The 19,274-nt window shown below is 46.5% G+C and overlaps 1 protein-coding gene across 4 annotated transcripts in view; it reads left to right on the forward strand.

Annotated features, from left to right (window-relative positions):
* Positions 1-19,274, forward strand: part of LOC140897118 (opsin-5-like) — a 67,646-nt gene that overhangs the window by 18,367 nt on the left and 30,005 nt on the right. Inside the window, exons 1-3 of one of the 4 annotated variants that reach the window (XM_073309450.1) lie at positions 6,075-6,262; positions 12,874-13,040; positions 16,571-16,699. The exons of 1 other annotated variant lie outside the window; for it this stretch is intronic. The gene's annotated coding sequence lies outside the window, so the exon portion shown is untranslated. Of the gene's footprint in view, positions 1-6,074; positions 6,263-12,873; positions 13,041-16,570; positions 16,700-19,274 lie in introns of those variants that run through there. 2 more of the 4 variants (XM_073309451.1, XM_073309452.1) reach the window with 2 other exon arrangements.

Raw genomic sequence — 19,274 nt, forward strand, 5'->3', positions numbered from 1 at the left:
GTGCTGCCAGGGTCACCTGATGGCCATAGCTTCCCCTAGAATCCTGGGGGTAGGAAAGGATAGTTGGAATAATACATTCTTGGGCTGTATTAATTTTTTTCAAATATCTTCCATTGTGATGGAGTCGGGGAGACTATGTGCATTCTCCCAATCCTGCCTTCAGCCAGCTCCCTTCTGCCCCTTCCCAACCTAGCTCCTCTGCCTTTCCCCATGTGGACAATGGACCACATGGAAATCCCTCTGTAGGGTCTGAGGAGAGGGCAGTGAATGGTGCCTAAGGGGCACCTGAACCACCCTGTCATGTGGAAGGGTTGACATCTCCATGTGGAGGAGCCTTCCACACATGAATATTAGGGGATGATGTGGTCCTAGATCACATGCCTTCCTCATATTAAAGCACGTGCTACTAAGCCCGTAGTTCTAAACCTTTTTTTGCCTGCCACATCAAAATGCAATTAATGGGACCCAGGAAGCAAACCTAATTCTCCCATGTAGACCCCTTGCTACAAGTTTACTGGGCCAGCCCTTGATTGGTGTCCTTTAAGGGTCTTCTATAAGTCCAAGGTATTGTCCTCTTATCTGGGATGTTCAGAGCCCATTTGTTCAGGAACTGACTTCCCCACTGCCCTGCCATTCTATTAAAAGGTTAAGCAAAAAGCTGTTATTTCAGCTGGGAGATTTACAAGGTGAGAATAAACAATACACAGTTGTTCTGGGGCTGTGAAAGGTGACAGCATTCAGAATTCTCCTTTTTCTAACCGAACACTTGAAAGAAACATCTGGTAGATGTAAAGATAAGGACAAGGTGAGACAATCTCTCTCCATGCCACTTCTCTTTGTCAGTGTTCTATAGGCCTACAGCCAAGTGTCCCCTTGCCATAATGCCAAGATGGGGCACTGAGATATTATTATCCCATGTGGCATTGGCTCTCAGAAGTGAGAGGAGGGTGACAGGAAGAAGTCATCTTCATCAATGACATCTTTGTGCTGGGGGAAACTGGTTTCTTTGCTATCATGGACAAGATGGTTTCTGGGACCAACTATTTTTTCTGGATCAAGTACACAAACATCTGAGCCCAGAGCAAGAGGAATTCTGACTCTGCAGTCATGATGGGTGAGTCTGCAAAGATTTCGTGTATGGGCTCAATTTGAGTAAACAACCTAAAGTTGCTCTGCCCACTGGGGCTCCCCAACGACCCTGTAAATCTCTCTTCCACCATAAATCTTTTCTGTATCTAGGGATGCTGACATGGCCCTCTTTACCATGTAATGACCTCAGTGATGAATGGATTTTATCTTCACAACACCCATGAGGTAGGGATGTATTAGCCCTATGAGGAAGTGAGGCACAGGTGTGTGGCAAACCAAGCTGGCACAGGGAAGCAATGAGAGCCAGGAATTGATATCTGATCTCCCAAGTATCAGGCCACTTTCCTACCTGTCCATGCATAAGCGCTGGCTCCACGGGACTTGCTTTTTCTGGTTAAACCTGTTTCCAAATGAGTAGTGTTGGCATTAGCTCCTGGGGTTGGTAGTTGTAGTGAAAGAAATGGAGAGTCCTGCCCAGAAATGTCTCCCAACATCTACATAAGTGCCAAGAGGCTGATTAATTCCTGTCAGCCTCATCTTTTTCATTCAGTAACCTCCACCACCCTAGCCTGGATTTTGCTGGCCAGAGGCAATCAGCTGTAGCGAAAACTTGTGTTATTTCACAGAAAGTGCCTTTTTTACAATCAGCTTTTGTACTCAATTCAAGCTAAATCAGTTTAGTACACTTCAACCACAGGAGACTTGGAAAACATATAGATAGGCCCAGTATTGTCTGTTGTTGCCACTTGCTGCCTCTGTGAGTGTGACTTACTTGATAATAGCTTCATTATCAAATTTGCCACCCACAGTATCAACCCTGTACAGGCATGAACAGCTATTAATGTTGACAAGGCTGATATCTGTGCAGCTCCTTTCTCTGTGGCTTGCCCAAGTTCCAGCTCTCCAGATTCCAGCACACGCATCTCATACTTCTTATACATGTGACCACAGCATCCCCCTCATGAAACAGTTCTGTTGGCTCACCATTCATTTCAGGATCCAGTTCAAAATTGTCCCCCCCTCCCCATATTTTTGTTTTCAAACTGAGACACAGACTAGTTCATGTCTCAGAGAAATTCAGCAGAAGAATCAAGAATGGATTCCAGGAATCCTCACTTCCAGGCTCTGCTCGAACCTTTTAACTACTTTTTAAAAACATGTAACTAGTCAAGAGCAAAAATACCCTCTCATAAGTAGCTGCTGGACAACTAATTTAGAGCCTGATTTTAAAGCAATATGGAGGCACAAAATGTATGTGCAAAGCCACTTAGCCCATAGTAAAATTGAGCATCTGGCCAAAGTGGGGTATAAAACCATTGGCTTTGCCTGCAAGTATCTGTAGCATATGAGGAGATATAAAACTTCAGCTACAGAAAGACAGTGAGGAAACAAGCCTAACCTTTTCTCAAAGATCTGAAATCTGATCCCACCTCATATATGTGTTGCCGTTGACTTGAAAGGGAGCAACTTACAACTTTGTCACTAAGTGGCTTAACAATAAGGTTAATGTCTGGATTTGATATGGGAGTAGAGTTCTCCAAATTGTATGTTCCCAGTCTCAAACTGTAACCTGCTTGGTGAGTGCTTTCTTGTTTACACTGTCCCAGTTGGCACCCAAAGATGCTCATACTGGGACAGTTTGCACTGTGGATGTGTGACATGCTGCTGCATCTTAGAATAAATATGGCCTCATCTAGTGTTAGCTTTGTAACATTTCCAACATCCCAGGATACTTTTCCATCAATGGAGGATTGTTCCTCCTGGGACTTGTAGTTAATTGCTCAGCTCATCTTTTGTTTACTTAGAAGCTTAAAAAAGCCTTTGGCACACAAGCCAACAAAGGCTATAGCTGTGTCTCTGACGTACACAGTACTGTATTAATGAGGATGGCTCAAGTCTATTTGGGAGGGTTTGCCTACTTAGGAACTACACAGTTAGTACAATCGCATTTGCTCCAATCCCTCAGACAGAGACAAACACCTACAAGATCTCTATCAAGCATTCTTTAAACTACAATACCCAGCTGCTGAAGTGAAAAAAACAGATTGACAGAGCCAGAAGAGTACCCAGAAGTCACCTACTACAGGACAGGCCCAACAAAGAAAATAACAGAACGCCACTAGCTGTCACCTTCAGCCCCCAACTAAAACCTCTCCAGCACATCATCAAAGATCTACAACCTATTCTGAAAAATGGTTCCTCACTCTCACAGATCTTGGGAAACAGACCAGTCCTCACTTACAGACAGCCCCCCAACCTGAAGCAAATACTCTCCAGCAACCACATACCACACAACAAAAACACTAACCCAGGAACCTATCCTTGCAACAAAGCCTGATGCCAACTCTGTCCTCATATTTATTCAAGTGACACATCAGAAGAACTAATCACATTACCCACGCCGTCAGGGGCTCATTCACCTGCACATCTACCGATGTGATATATGCCATCATGTGCCAGCAATGCCCCTCTGCCATGTACATTGGCCAAACCAGACAGTCTCTATGCAAAAGAATAAATGGACACAAATCTGACATCAGGAATCATAACATTCAAAAACCGGTAGGAGAAAACTTCAACCTCTCTGGCCACTCAGTAAAAGACTTAAGGGTGGCAATTTTGCAACAGAAAAGCTTCAAAAACAGACTCCAAAGAGAAACTGCTGAGCTTGAATTAATATGCAAACTAGATACCATTAACTTGGGTTTGAATAGAGACTGGGAATGGCTGGGTCATTACACATATTGAATCTATTTCCCCATGTTAAGTATCCTCACACCTTCTTGTCAACTGTCTAAATGGACCATCTTGATTATCACTGCAAAAGTGTTTTTTCTCCTGCTGATAATAGCTCATCTTAATTAATTAGCCTCTTACAGTTTTTATAGAAACTTCCACTTCTCTGTATATATCTATCTATCGTCTTACTATATGTTCCATTCTATGCATCTGATGAAGTGGGCTGTAGCCCATGAAAGCTTATGCTCAAATAAATTTGTTAGTCTCTAAGGTGCCACAAGTACTCCTGTTTTTTTTTCCAGTTAGCTGAATTCCTTAAAAAAAAGGTCCTAATTAAAAGTTCAGTTATTTGCTTTTATGTGGTGGGAAACAGAATGTAAAAAGAATGTAATAGTCTATAATTTAAACACAAAAAGCTAGAAAATACTCAGATAAAGTTGCCTATAACTATTGGCCTAAATCTTCAGGAAAAAATATACATGCAATTACCCACGGGCACACACACAGAGACACACACACAAAGATACCTTAGCAGGTTGTTAACAGATAATTTCTGTAATTCAGACTCCGCATTTTAAGATAGTCTTGTGGGTCAGGCATTGGACTGGGACTCAGATGATCTGTATTCAGTTTCCAGCTCTGCCACAGATTTCCTGAGTGACCTTGGGCAAGTCACTTTATCACTCTGTGCCTCAGTTCCCCATCTGTAAAATAGGGATAATATTTCCTTTCTCACACCTTTTGTCACATTAAATCATAGGCTCTTTGGGTATACAATGGGTATGAAGAAATGCCTAGCACAATGGGGTCCCAAACTTGGCCATGGCCTGTAAGGGTATCATCGCGCTGCAATAAAATACCTGCGGTTGGCCTGGGTCAGCTGACTTAGGCTGGGCTACAGGGCTATAAAATTGCATCATAGACATTTGGACTCCAGGGCCCTCCCACATGGTGGGGTCTCAGAGCCTGGGCTGCAGCCTGGCTGAAGGTATACACTGCTATTTTATAGCTTTAACCCCACAAGCCAAAGTCTGGTGACCCTGGCCAGCTGCAGATGTTTTACCTAGGGAGGTGGTGGAATCTCCTTCCTTAGATATTTTTAAGGTCAGGCTTGACAAAGCCCTGGCTGGGATGATTTAGTTGGGGATTGGTCCTGCTTTGAGCAGGGGGTTGGACTAGATGACCTCCTGAGGTCCCTTCCAACCCTGATATTCTATGATTCTATGATACTGCATTGTGTTTCTGGAGTACAACTAATAAAATCTATGAGATTATAATAGCCTGTGTTTCTATTTATCATGTTGTTTAGGGCATAAAAATATCTTCTCATAAGAGGACTGTTTCTGAGCTATGTCTAGCATGCTGTGTAGTTAACTGGATTTTGAGTACCTTTGGAAGTGCGTTTAAGAACCCAAATCTCACTTAGCTGGCAACACTGACATTGTCTGGAGCTTTGAAAATGAACAGCAGGATTTTTGAAATGGCTCCCATATCTGATTGGCAAGCAAAGAAAAGATCTTCATGTGGAGAGGAGGCCCAGTAGCTGCGGGTAAGTGATAGTCGTGCCTAGGGATGTGCCAAGCAGGGATGGGCCAACTGCTTTGAACGAAAACCAGAAACTGGCCCTAATCTCAGCCCGCAGCAGCGAGGGACACTTCATTCACCCTGTTGAAGAGTTTCCCCATTAGGATTCTTTGAAAGTCCCGTGGGAGGCAGAACGGTGGGTTGGAGCGCCCGAGGGAGGGGGGATCCAGTTCCCAATTTGCATCCTTGACTAATGCAGAATCCCAAATAACCTGGAGGGCAGGGGGCTGGCATGGTTAGAGCGGGGGAGGGGGGGGGGCTGGGCGTCAAGACTCCAGGGGTCTATTGCCAGCTCTGCCAAGGCTCACGTCAGCGCTCCGTGCCTCAGTTTCCCCCTCTCCAATAGCACGTTTGCGGTGGGGGCGGGGGGTGGTAAAGTGCTGCGGGAGCCTGGGCGGGAAGGTGCTACCCGAGGCACCACCCCTTCTTCCTGGCTCCGTGCCTGGGGTGCTCAGGCAGAGAGCTGCCTTTCCCGGCGAGAGGAGGGGCCACCCACAAAGCCCCGCTGCCTGCAGAGGGACAGAGTCCAGCCCCTCAGCCCCACGCTGCCCAGCTCCGGGGCCGCTCCGCGCTGCGCCCCCTTCCCCAGCCCCTGCCTGCGGCTCCCCGGGCGGGCGGCGGAGCTCGCACACCGGCGGCGGCTGCGGGCGCTGTCCACGGGCTGCGGGTGCTGATGGCCCTGGCCGCGGGGAAGGGGCTCAGCGGGGCCCCGTGAGCCCGCGCGGACCCCGCGCCCCAATTCAGCCGCTGCCATGGGCGCCGCCGGAGCGGGCAAAAGTTTGGCGCTGGGGAGGACGGGGCTGCCCGGCGGAGGGGCAGGGCGAGGCGCGGAGTAGCCCACGCGGGAAAGGTAAAGGGGGGCCCCAGGCTGGCGCGGCGGCTGTGGGATACACCTTCCCCCCAGCCGGGCTGCGGGGGTGGGGGGGCGCGTCTGAGACTCCCCCAAGTCGGGGCTGTGCGCATGAGATTCCCCTCCCCCAGCTGGGGCTGTGTGTGTGTGTGAGGGAGAGACCCCCCAACTGGGGCTGGGCGGTGTGAGTGTGTGTCAGAGGACCCCCCGCCAAGGAGAGACTGTGTGTGTGTGTCATAGACCCCCCCCTCCCCCGACTGGGGCTGTGCGAGAGACCCCTTTCCCCCGGATGGGGCTGTGTGTGAGAGAGAGACCCCCCCAACTGGGGCTGGGCGGTGTGAGTGTGTCAGAGGACCCCCCGCCAAGGAGAGACTGTGTGTGTGTGTCATAGACCCCCCCCCTCCCCCGACTGGGGCTGTGCGAGAGACCCCTTTCCCCCGGATGGGGCTGTGTGTGAGAGAGAGACCCCCCCAACTGGGGCTGGGCGGTGTGAGTGTGTCAGAGGACCCCCCGCCAACGAGAGACTGTGTGTGTGTGTCATAGACCCCCCCTCCCCCGACTGGGGCTGTGCGAGAGACCCCTTTCCCCCGGATGGGGCTGTGTGTGTGTGAGGGAGAGACCCCCCAACTGGGGCTGGGCGGTGTGTGTGTGTGTCAGAGGACCCCCCGCCAAGGAGAGACTGTGTGTGTGTGTCATAGACCCCCCCCCTCCCCCGACTGGGGCTGTGCGAGAGACCCCTTTCCCCCGGATGGGGCTGTGTGTGAGAGAGAGACCCCCCCAACTGGGGCTGGGCGGTGTGAGTGTGTCAGAGGACCCCCCGCCAAGTAGAGACTGTGTGTGTGTGTCATAGACCCCCCCCCTCCCCCGACTGGGGCTGTGCGAGAGACCCCTTTCCCCCGGATGGGGCTGTGTGTGTGTGAGGGAGAGACCCCCCAACTGGGGCTGGGCGGTGTGTGTGTGTGTCAGAGGACCCCCCGCCAAGGAGAGACTGTGTGTGTGTGTCATAGACCCCCCCCCTCCCCCGACTGGGGCTGTGCGAGAGACCCCTTTCCCCCGGATGGGGCTGTGTGTGAGAGAGAGAGAGAGACCCCCAACTGGGGCTGGGCGGTGTGAGTGTGTCAGAGGACCCCCCGCCAAGGAGAGACTGTGTGTGTGTGTCATAGACCCCCCCCTCCCCCGACTGGGGCTGTGCGAGAGACCCCTTTCCCCCGGATGGGGCTGTGTGTGAGAGAGAGACCCCCCCAACTGGGGCTGGGCGGTGTGAGTGTGTCAGAGGACCCCCCGCCAAGGAGAGACTGTGTGTGTGTGTCATAGACCCCCCCCTCCCCCGACTGGGGCTGTGCGAGAGACCCCTTTCCCCCGGATGGGGCTGTGTGTGTGTGAGGGAGAGACCCCCCAACTGGGGCTGGGCGGTGTGTGTGTGTGTCAGAGGACCCCCCGCCAAGGAGAGACTGTGTGTGTGTGTCATAGACCCCCCCTCCCCCGACTGGGGCTGTGCGAGAGACCCCTTTCCCCCGGATGGGGCTATGTGTGAGAGAGAGAGAGAGACCCCCAACTGGGGCTGGGTGTGGTGTGTCAGAGACCCCCCCCCGTAGAGGTTCTGTGCGTGTGTCATAGATTCCCCCGTCTGGGACTGTGCGTAAGACCCCTTTCCCCCAGCTGCGGCTGGGTGTGTTTGGGTGTGTCAGGGACACCTCCCCACCCCAAACTGGGGCTGCGTGTGTGAGAGAAAGAAAGCGAGCACCCAACCCCCCCTTCCCGCCAACCTGGGGCTTCCCCTGTGGCCTCATGTTCCCCAGAGCATCTTTTGTTGTGGGAGTGAGCGCGAGCGGGTGCCCGAGCAGGGACATGGGTGGGTGCGTCCCCCCGAGGGCAGGAGCTGCAGGGGTCTTAGAGCTCTGACTGCACCAGATGGAGACAAGACTTGACTTATCCCTAGGGGGTGGGGAAGAGGGGTAACCCCACTTTAGGAGATGTTAAGCTATGTAACAATTGATTTGTTGGTGGGGGTGTGTGTGAAATCCCTTCTCTCCACCACCCCGGTTCCCTGCTCTAAATGTCCAATAACCTTCCAGCCAGGGGGCTATTTTTCCCCATCTGGGTGCAGTTCTGTGGTTTGTTAAGCATGTCGGCGGACTTCCTAGCTGTACAGCCCGGTGCTGTGGCTTGGCTTCCCCCGTTTACTAGGAACCTCGCAAATCAATCCTTCCTATTCACTACTGAAAGATAAACTGGAGCTCAGTAGGGTCTCACCTGCAGCAGGTCCCCTTACCCCTGCAGGAAAGACTCTGGACTTGTGGCAGATTGGAAGGGCGGGGGAAAGCAGCTGTGAAAGGCTAAGACTAGTGAGGAAGAGATCAGACCCTACAGTATACAACGAAACATAGGGTCTTTCGAAACAGACCAAGGGGTGCAGCAGATCAGCTGTGAATTCCAACTCACGGTCTGTTTCCTACCGGACACCCTGACGCTGGATCTGGGCACGGGGTGCTGCCCTCTCTCTTTTATCCCATGTGCCAGCATTTTGTTCCCTCTGTGAGCGCAAGAAAAGGGTCTGGAGCGCGGAACCTCTGGGCTTCCTACAAATGCACCTGCAGCAAGGGCTGCTTGGAAAACTCTATCTCTGAAATCTGATTAACTTGAGGGAAAGGAGCTTTCACAGACCTTCTCTTCCCAGAACTGGGCTGAGCAATGGAGCGTAAATCGAATTCAACAGCTGCTTTGCAAGTCCAAAGAGTAGGTGGCTAAGCAGTTTTATTCTAAAAGGAGCAGTTCTGTGGTCAGGTAGGAAGGGGTAAGGGACTCTACTCCCCACTCCCCAAAGGAGGTAAAGAATATTTAGGGTTACTCAACTATAGTTCTGTTCTGTTCAATATCTTCATTAATGATTTGGATAATGGCATAGACTTTGCAGATGATACCAAACTGGGAGGGGGTTGCAAGTGCTTTGGAGGATAGGATTAAAAATTTAAAATGATCTGGACAAACTGGAGAAATGGTCTGAAGTAAACAGGATCAAATTCAATAAGGACAAATGCAGAGTATGCCACTTAGGAAGGAACAATCAGTTGCACGCATACAAAACAGGAAATGGCTGCCTAGGAAGGAGTACTGCTGAAAGGAATCTGGGGGGGGGGGGGTCCTAGTGGATCACAAGCTAAATATGAGTCAACAGTGTGAAACTATTGCAAAAAAATCAAACATCATTCTGGGATGTATTAGCAGGAGTGTTGTAAGCAAGACACAAGAAATAATTTTTCTGCTCTACTCTGCACTGATTAGGCCTCAGCTGGAGTATTGTGTCCAGTTCTGGGCACCACATTTCAGGAAAGATGTGGAGAAATTAGAGAAAGTCCAGAGAAGAGCAACAAAAATGATTAAAGGTCTAGAAAACATTACCTATGTGGAAAGATTGGAAAAAATTGGGTTTGTTTAGTCTGGAGAAAAGAAGACTGAGGGGGGACATGATCACAGTTTTCAAGTACATAAAAGGTTGTTACAAGGAGGAGGGAGAAAAATTGTTCTCTTTAACATCTGAGGATAGGACAAGAAGCAATGGGCTTAAATTGCAGCAAGGGTGGTTTAGGTGGACATTAGGGAAAAATTCCTGTCAGAATAGTTAAACACTGGAATAAATTGCCTAGAGAGGTTGTGGGATCTCTATCCTTGGAGATTTTTAAGAGCAGGTTAGACAAATACCTGTCAGGGATGGTCTAAATAGTCCTGCAGCCTGGCTCGAGTGCATGGGACTGGACTAGAAGACCTCTCTAGATCCCTTCCAATCCTGTGATTCTATGAAATGATTTGCCTAGCACTAAATAAAAAGATGTTTCCAATTATATTAACGAAGCTACAGAAGGGCTGCATTCTGTGAGCCAGATTCACTGGAGCTGGCTCAGGGAAGTATAAATGCACCTCCCTATTCCAGTGAAGGTTCTTGCTCTTACTCTAAGGGAGGCCAGGTGATGTTTCCTACTGTGGGAAGGAGCTTTACATTCCCCTGAGAGCTGCATAGGAGTGCTGCCTGTTGACCCCTTGAATCAGTGCACTCCCTGAATATCCTACCCACTCCCCTTTCTACACCGATGCATACCTTCATCCCCATCATAGAAGAAGGGAGAGTGCAGGCATCTGGCACATCTGCAACCTCCTCCCCTACTGGATTCTCTTTCACCTACATCAGATTTCACTGAGGGTGAATTTGGCCCATGTTCCCACAGCATGACCCATGGCTGCACCATTCTGCAGTCTCCTAAGGCAGTGCCTTGGAAATACATTAACAGCACCCCAGTTCTTCTCATGGAACTTCACCGTTAGTCCCCTTATAGCACAATACCAGTCCAATTTGCTTTCCTATAGCAATACACAGCCCAGATCTTATTATTTCCATGGGATTCACCACCAGAAGTTCTTCAAGCAGTTTGGCCTCTCTGCTAGCTGCTGTAAGGTCCATAAAGTTGCTAGGTCCTCAAAGGCTGCTTTTGGCAGGAAGTAACTAGATTGAGCTGTGCTAGTTGAAGGCCACAGACAGGCCCAAATGTTCAGAACTGTGCATGCTTAATTGCACAAACAAAACTGAATGTATATTTGCATACACAAGGGCTGTAACTTAACAAGCAGCCAATTAGACATCTAACTTTCCCATTGTGTGTGCATTTACTTCAGTGCATACACAGGCAAGTCACATATGCAAATACATACATCTAAATATATGACTTTGGGAGGTTCCTTGCATTTTCTATCTGTTATGCTTTTGAGAAAATAGAAGAGTCACTTTCTAATGAAATTCCAAAGAGGAATTTAAAGTTGATTAATAAAACATAGTAGGGGGGAAAATAAACCATTACCTTACGTTTCCAGCATTAGCACAGTCAGACTGTGGATCTTATAACTTGGGGGTCTAATAAGTTTAGCCTTAGCATCAATTAAAATGCTTAGATGCAAAAGGAAGTGAGGGGTGAACTCCTAAGGACATTCATCATACAAAGTACAGTGAGATTGGGTTGTCATTAGCTGTGAAATTAAATACTGTGAAGTAGCTTTTTCATTCTGACAATTCTGAAAACACCTTAAAAAGCAGTGTTTTCATTTCAGTTCTCATGCTCCTTTCTGTGCATTCAAGTCAGAAGGAGAGCCCAGCTGGGTGCCATTGTGCTGTAAGAGAGCTCCTGCAATTTGGAAATTCATTAAAGGTGATGTGAAGAGGTGGGAAAACTTAGCCTTATGCCCTTCTCTGCTTCTTTGTGATAGAAAAAGTTAATCCCAGAGGTTTTTCCATTTTTTTTTCTGCTTGCTTTTTACATTAAAAAGCACCTGTCTAGGCTGACAGACTATAATGACTCAAGCACTAGTGAACTGGTGACATCACAAGATCCAAGAGAGTAATAGCTGTACTATTAAGTGTCTTTTGAAGAGGCTGCTTAAAGCGGTTTTTTTTAATAACATTTTTAATACTACTTATCATTAATTGATAATTAACATTTTTGGCTAAAGGAAGCCTTTGTTTAAGATCCAGAATCCTCACCCCTTCAATTAAGGTACTAGAGCAATAAACCACTGAGATCTCCCAGTGGTTCTCCAGCAAAACGAAGGAACACCAGACCTGCTAATTTTTTTAAAGGCAAGAAAACAAATAGTATTTTAAAAGCCTCTCTTTCTCCGTCATAAAGAAATACAAACCCAATTTGTTTCAGTTTTTTGCAGTCATGGCACAGGAGGGAAGGGATTTGAGGGCAGCATATGAAGGCTGCATGGGGCAGATGGAAGAGGCTTGGGAAACATTTCCCTTCCTCATTGGAGAGGATTTTGTGTGTTCATTGCCACAATTCCATTGCAACAAGACTGGCTTCTTCAGTGGAAATTCAGATAAATGAGCCAACTGCACACACTCAATAAAAGGATAAAATTCAGGTGGAGTTGAATCTCTGAGTGAAGAAAACTTGGTGCAAAAACAATTGCTGCATTCGCAGGTAGCTCAGATCTCAAAGTCAATACCTTGTCTATGTCAAAAATGAAATTTCATTTTTAAAAGAGACCCAGAAACCCTGGTTAAATACAATGAGCCAGATTCTCTCCTGTTATGCTGGTGCAGCCCCAATCACCTCCCTGGGGGTTTCATTGGCATAACTCAGATTATTTGTCTCTGTCATCCAACAAGCTTCATTTACTAACACATTTACACGCTCCAGCAAAAGGGGTGGGGGGAAAGCTATGAAGGTTTTTTTGTTTACTCTCCTTAAACAAAACAAAAAACAGACACAGCAAGCCAGGTCCTTGAACGCACTAGGATGTAACTGGCCAAAAGAGCAGCAACTACACAGGAGGGTTGTGGCCAGGAAAGGGGTGTGGCTGAGGTTTATGTGGGACCCTTGGGGCAATTGGCAGCCAGAAAAAAAAATCCTACAGCAGTTTTCAGGCTGCTTTTTAGTTATGCGGGAAGCCTGGTACAGCACAGAACAACCCAGGATTGTGGGTGCATAAATGTGATTTAAAGCCACCTTTGCACTCAATTTCTTGATCTATCCTGGGTGCTCCTTGGCTGGAACTCATGCTGTGGACGTGGATTAAATAGCCCCATCTATTCAAATCTCACTATCACTCACAATTTACAGGAGGAAAAAAGTCTCTCAAGCTGTAAATCTGCAGATCACACCCATCTGACCTGGAAATTAACAAGAGGAAGCTTGCTGGATTTCTAGTTTCCATCAGTCTTACAGAGGACACAGCGAGGGGACTGTCATTCTCACTATAAATCAATGCAGAAAAACCTGTGAGAAAGGTAAGGGGCACTTAGCATGATATACATGTGGAAGGAGTGAGGAGTGGATTGATTCTCTTGGTTATTTAGCACATGCTAAGAACAAGTAGGCAGTTTCATGGAGTTAACATTGGTTGCGTTAATTTCCTGTGCAGATCTCATTTGTCTTTTAATCCGAAAACACAGCACATAGTGACTTTTTGCATTCTGTTTCTTAGGATGTACTCAGTGTATATAGGTAATTATGCTAAGTGAACAATTACCTAAGGAGGGTCAGGGAGTTTCCACTCTGCCCAGAACAACTCTGAAACCTGGTTGGAGGCCTCACAGACTTATAATAACCCTCTCCTGGATGTATTCTGCTGTTGAGGAAACACCTGTGACAGATACATTTCCCACTGCATTACAAGTAGTTAGGAAAGCTTCAGAAGAACAGGGAGGGGGAACAGAATAAATCTAACACTTGCGAATTACAAATGCTTTAAAAACCAACAGTCATGCAAATGAGTATATTCAAACAAAGATGCACTGGATTATCAGTAGGAACTATTATATTCCCAAAATAATAACTGCAGAACAAACAGTAACACTCATTAAACACGACAATACAAGAGAAGCAGGATGATATTAGCTATTAGTCCATGTAAGGGTAAAGCACATACTAATAAGGCAGTATTTTTCTTTAAGTAGAACTTATGGTATTTGGCGTTGCTTCTTTGACACTAGCTCTATGTTCTTCACAACAGAAGACCTCCAGGATGCAAATTTTAATTGATTTTCTTCTTTCATATTTTTACTACCAGTTTATTAACACAGAATGAAATTTTAAGCCTCAGTGTCAAAAGTGCACTCTTCTAAGTGCACATCAGAAACCCTTTGTGGTTGCATACCTAATTTGTACATGCAATTGTCCTCACAAATTGGGGTATTTTTTTATGTGCAGAGAGGCAATTATGTGCATGACTGAGCAAATTAACATGACTATACATGCACATGTCTTTTTCCACGCATAACTGTAGTATACATGCACGTGTAAAAGAGAGACTCACCAGCCAGCACACCACCTTGTTGCTGGGCATGGTGTAACATGTTCTCCTTTGGCACACCCCTCTGATAGCCACTCCAGCCCTGCAGTAGTTGGACTTTTCCCCTGACTCAGCCCTCCAAGCAGGTCACTTATAATCCCCCCATTCTGGGATAACACTGTCCAAACTAAAAGGAACAAATAAATTCTTCCATGCTTTCTTTGCCCCATCCTTGGCAAACTCTCCACCATCATCAGGCTCTACAGTTCCCCCTCCTCCTTCAGGACGTTGCCTCCCTAGGCTGTCTCCCTGGAGGCCTGGCACTTCCTGAGCTGCTGGCCATAAGGACTTCTTCCCTGGAGACTCTTCCCCTAATCGGGATCAACTCCAGTTTGCAGCCCAAAGCATCTGCTTGTAGGTTAGCCTTCTCTCTGTCTTACTTCAGGCATCTCCTACAACTCTCTCCCAAACCCCAGGAGGATTAGCTTTGTCAATCTTTTGTGCAAATACTCTCACCTTCTCAGCAGGGTCCAACATTACCCAAGGCTACCTGATCAGGATCAGCTGGGAGAATAGTTGATCTTCACAGGTAAGGCTGAACCTGACTCCCCTTAAAAGATCAGTCTGCCTGTGACAATATGGTTTTGAAAATCAACAGCTAAAGTGTAGAAGCTGCATTGGAGGATTTTAGCAGAGGCTTAAATTTTCCCTGTGAAATGCAGAAGATCTTACTATAATTCAGATGACCTGGCCTGGCCTCTTAATTTTTCACACTTTCTTCTGTAAACACAGTTGATTTCACCTACAGAAGTGAGCATGAACCTCTTCTGTGCACACAGGAAGCCATGTGTGACTTCAAACTGGCCAACCAGCTAAGAGTTTTACTTGATTCACAAACTAATTATTATTTTTATTAGTAGTAGTACAGTAGTGTCTAGGAGCCCCAGTCATGGACCAGAACCTCATTGTGCTAGGTGCCGGATAAACACAGAACAAAAAGATGTAGGGTTTGGGTGCATGAAATCAGAACCCAGCTTGACGCTGGACAAAAATTTGTTCCAATGCGTGACCAGAATGTGTGCACTAGCCACAACATCTCTTTGACTCTTAAGTTAGCCATCATCATTGTACTTAATAGATTTGCTATTCTGTAGGGAGGTGGCTCAGTCCAGCAGATACAGCACAGAGCTGGGAAGCAGAAGGCTAGTGTCTATATTGGGGTCTAGCCTTTTCTTTCCATTACTGCATAAAAACAGCCCCAATCACCTGTAAATATTTCTTTTTCTTTCACAACGAAAGCCTTGTTTCACAGAAGTTTGACATCATTGTCTGAGATGATCAGCTGTAGCTGGAGTTTGGCTGGAATAGAACAATTTGACTGGATAGCTTTTTTGTAGTGCAAAACCTGAACAAATATGCTCAGGTCATCATCCTGCTGTTCACACATGCCCTCACTGTGTCTCATAATTGGATACATTATACTGTACAACCTCATTCATGAGGCTGGGACATTTCTAAATAGGATGTTCAGTTCTTATTTCTCATTATCAAACAAAGAGCAGGGAAGAAGACTAAAGGTGAATGAATGTGACAGGTTTTAAGAGGCTCTTCAGACTCAATAGGATGACTAGCAGGGGGTTGTGCTTAATTTAAGATCATATTCACACTTGTGCGGCCTAACCACTAATCAGGACTAAAGGGCTCCTGAGGATCTGAGAGTTTGCCAGCAGCACAACAGTTTGGCTATGGCTGTTGTCAAAGGAGCTAATAACTGGCTTGTTGTTCCCTGTGATGAAGATGCCATGTGTTTGTCCTGCAGAACAAGGTGTTATACATAACAAGTGCAGTGGCCAAGTTTGCATGTCTCAGCTGCTGTATTGGTCTCTCTCCTGCTTTGTTCATTAACAGTCATTAGAACCTAAAGCAGTATTCTGTGCAGATACAGCAGCTCAGTAGGGAATTTCAGTGGGAAATGCTTTTACTGAAATATGTGTTAACATTTTTTTTGCTTCTTTTATTGAGCTTTACAGTAGAGACCCAAATATCTATATTCAGCAGAGCTGTGCTCAGCACCTGACCTGGTGTGGGGTAGAAAGGCAGCTCCCCTATTCCAGCCTGGTGGGGATGAGGTGAGGGGGAAGGGGACCGGTTGCAGCCTAACTTACAGCAAAATAAAATCGTGCCCTTGTTGTGCCTCTGGGTCACACAGATCCTCTGAACTTGGGGCAGGGAAACAACTGGAAGGAGCTGGTTTTATTAATGTCACCCAGGGGTTCCTGCTGCATCCCTTATCTTTCTAGTTAGGGGAGCTCTTTGTTCCCTTGGCACTGTTGAAGGTGTTTCCAAGGGACAAATCCTGCCCCTTCCTCTCCCTGGATGCAGAGGTTCTCCCAGACACAGTGGAGCTGGTGTGGATCTGCTGCATGAAAGGGAGGAGGATGGAACCTGGAGTGCCCACATAGGGGCAAGGTGGGCTGGAGGAAGGCTAGAGGATTTGTCAGCTCCGTGTGCTCTGGTCTTCCACAGGGGCCCAGGAGCTGCTATCCTGAAGCGTGGGTCAATGATTGCTTCCTTGGCATCGGAAAAGGGTTTGACCTGAAGCAAGGAGTAGATAAACACCCATTGCAATGGAGCAGTTTTCAGGTGGAAAGAAAGGTACCTTTCCCTATCCTGGCCCTGAGAGCCCTGCTTTCAGTGGGCACTGGGCAGACCTCCCTGTGTTATGGGATATTAGGCAAGCAACCATCCTTTCCCCAAATATATCCCAATGGCACACTCCTCCTTCCACATCTCCTTTTGCCAAATCCTAGCCATCCTTTGGGAGTCAAAGATCCTTCCCAAGATCTCCCCTGCACCTGCTTGCCTTTAATGTTCTTTTCTCGATTTATGTCTGCTAAAGCTTTAATCCAGGGATTAAACATCTGCATCAGCCCCAGGGTGCTGAGAGCTCCCAGGCAGACACAGACTATGCAGGTTTATTTGCATTTCCCAATAACGGACAAAGGCACCTTTCTCCATTGCTGACTGAACTGGGGCCCCTATTCCTTAGGTGTCTGTGTGTGTCTTGCCAGACAGCGAGATTCCAGTCTCCTGTGGCAATCTTAGCAGCATTCAAAACAATCTGATGAATATTTAGTGAAAAAAAACACAAAGAAAAGGAGATGAAACCTCCCTTTACCCAGATTTGCTGGTGACCTACCCTCATGTGAAATTTAATCTGTGTTCAAATCCAAATTGTCATCTGGATTGGCTACATTTAATCCTGCCTGAGAGTGGGGGAAGGAGGAGAGGACCTCTTGAAGTCCTTTCCTGTTCTATATTTGTATGGTTCTTTCTCAGTGCAAAATCAGCAAACTGCGGCCACTAGGAGCTGTGAGCAGCCGGAGCTATAGATGCTCAGGTAAACAAAGTGTCTTGCGGCCTGCCAGGGCTTTACCCTGAACAAGCCACTAACCAAGTTTGAGAACCCCATGTATACAGAGACCTCAGCCTGCTTAGCACCATGGCAGATACACCATTAAAACTCCTTTTAACCTTTTATTAAAGATACAGAAAAGAAGGAAAAATAGTCAAAGCATTTGAAATGTAAAATATTAAATAAAGTTTTCATTCTAACAACGTTCCTTGTTCCCTTTCCTTCAGTGGGAGAGAGTCCTTAGAAGGGAAACCCCGCTGTGTTTAATAGTCTCTTAGACAGTATCCACGATGGTAATAACTATCCTTCTGGGGAAAAGAGAAGAAGTTAGTTGAGGTGGGCTGGAGATGTTACTGCTGTTGTCATTAAAGCCCAATCTTAGAAGGAAAAGCCCCCTTGTGTGACAGTCTCTTAGATGGTATCAGAGATAGCAATAACTGTCATCCCACATGGTGTTTGGGATTCAGCGGTAGCTGGTAGGGATGGTGATGTCATTTGGGTCTCGCTATCTCTGGCCCATTCTGGTCAGAACACCTCTCAGGATCAGGATGAAGACAACCCGTGGTGCTAGGAAATGGTGCGGGTGGCAGCCATGGTTGGTGAAGCCTGCTCCAGTTGCCTCCAGCTCTTCTTCTTTTTGTCCTTTCCCTACAAAACCTCTTTCTTTTTTGGAACCAAAAAGGGAGCGATGGGTGGAATAGCCCATCCCTTCATTATTTTGTTCACCAATTAGGCCTAATATCCAAGACACCAATTTTGGTTGATTAACTTCTGGCTCCACAGCTCCTGTTTTTAACGAGCATAATGTCAATATAGTCCTTGAATCAAGTCAGCTTGGCCTTTTTGTTTAGACTAATTCAATTATTCTGTCTTCTTTTCATACCTTTTCCCATCACCATTTGTTTTTCTCAGATTGAGACTCATGAGCCACAAGTGTCTCTTTAATATGTCTCCTGCAGCTCTTTCCAAAACATGATATTAAAACACTCTGTGTGATCTAAGTTATTAACCAATCTGGATGCTTTTACTATGTTAACCAATTGTAGTTGATAAAATAATACTTGGTCAGTCATTTTGCTGTGAGCATATATACACATATACACTAAATATTTCCTGTCATACTGATTAAATATGACTATATCATACTATAGTAAATGAAACAATGACTTCACACGACTGTGGCTCTTTTGAATAATGTTGATCACTAATTTGGCCCCTGAACCACTGAGGTCTGGTTATTGCTATTCTAGGTTATTGTAATGTTATAAACTTTTACATAATTTTGACAGTTGAGCTTACAATTTGGGTAAATTCGTAGGCCCAGTTGTCACAGCATAACTCACCCTAACTAACGTGGCCAGCATTCGATCTAATTTCTCCAGGCAGCTTCCCCATTTTCATAGTACTTGAACATTAATCCAATGGGAGTAATTTGATCATGAAAGCATTTTTATTGGCTGGCTAAAGCATAACCTCCACCCTAATCTCCAGTCCAACCTAAAAAGCCTTTGAAATGTTCCCAGTTGACTCCCCTTTGTGATGACTGGTGGAGAAAGCTACCCGAATTATAAAAACCCTGTGACTTGTGTGCAAAACCAACCCAATGTCTTGAGAAAGTCATGAACAAGGCCAAACTGATTACAGTCCACAGTGAAGTGGTGTACAGGGACCAGTAAATCAGGGAATGACGATCTATTGGCAGGATCTATTGGCAGCTTAACACCAAATTAGTGCCTTAAAATAGATTTACACTCAAAGCCAATTTAGTTGCTACTTGAAGTAGTTAGGTTCATCTGTCTGAGTGCAGTTTTGGAT

Source organism: Lepidochelys kempii, chromosome 13 (assembly GCF_965140265.1).
Source record: "Lepidochelys kempii isolate rLepKem1 chromosome 13, rLepKem1.hap2, whole genome shotgun sequence".
NCBI lineage: Eukaryota > Metazoa > Chordata > Testudines > Cheloniidae > Lepidochelys > Lepidochelys kempii.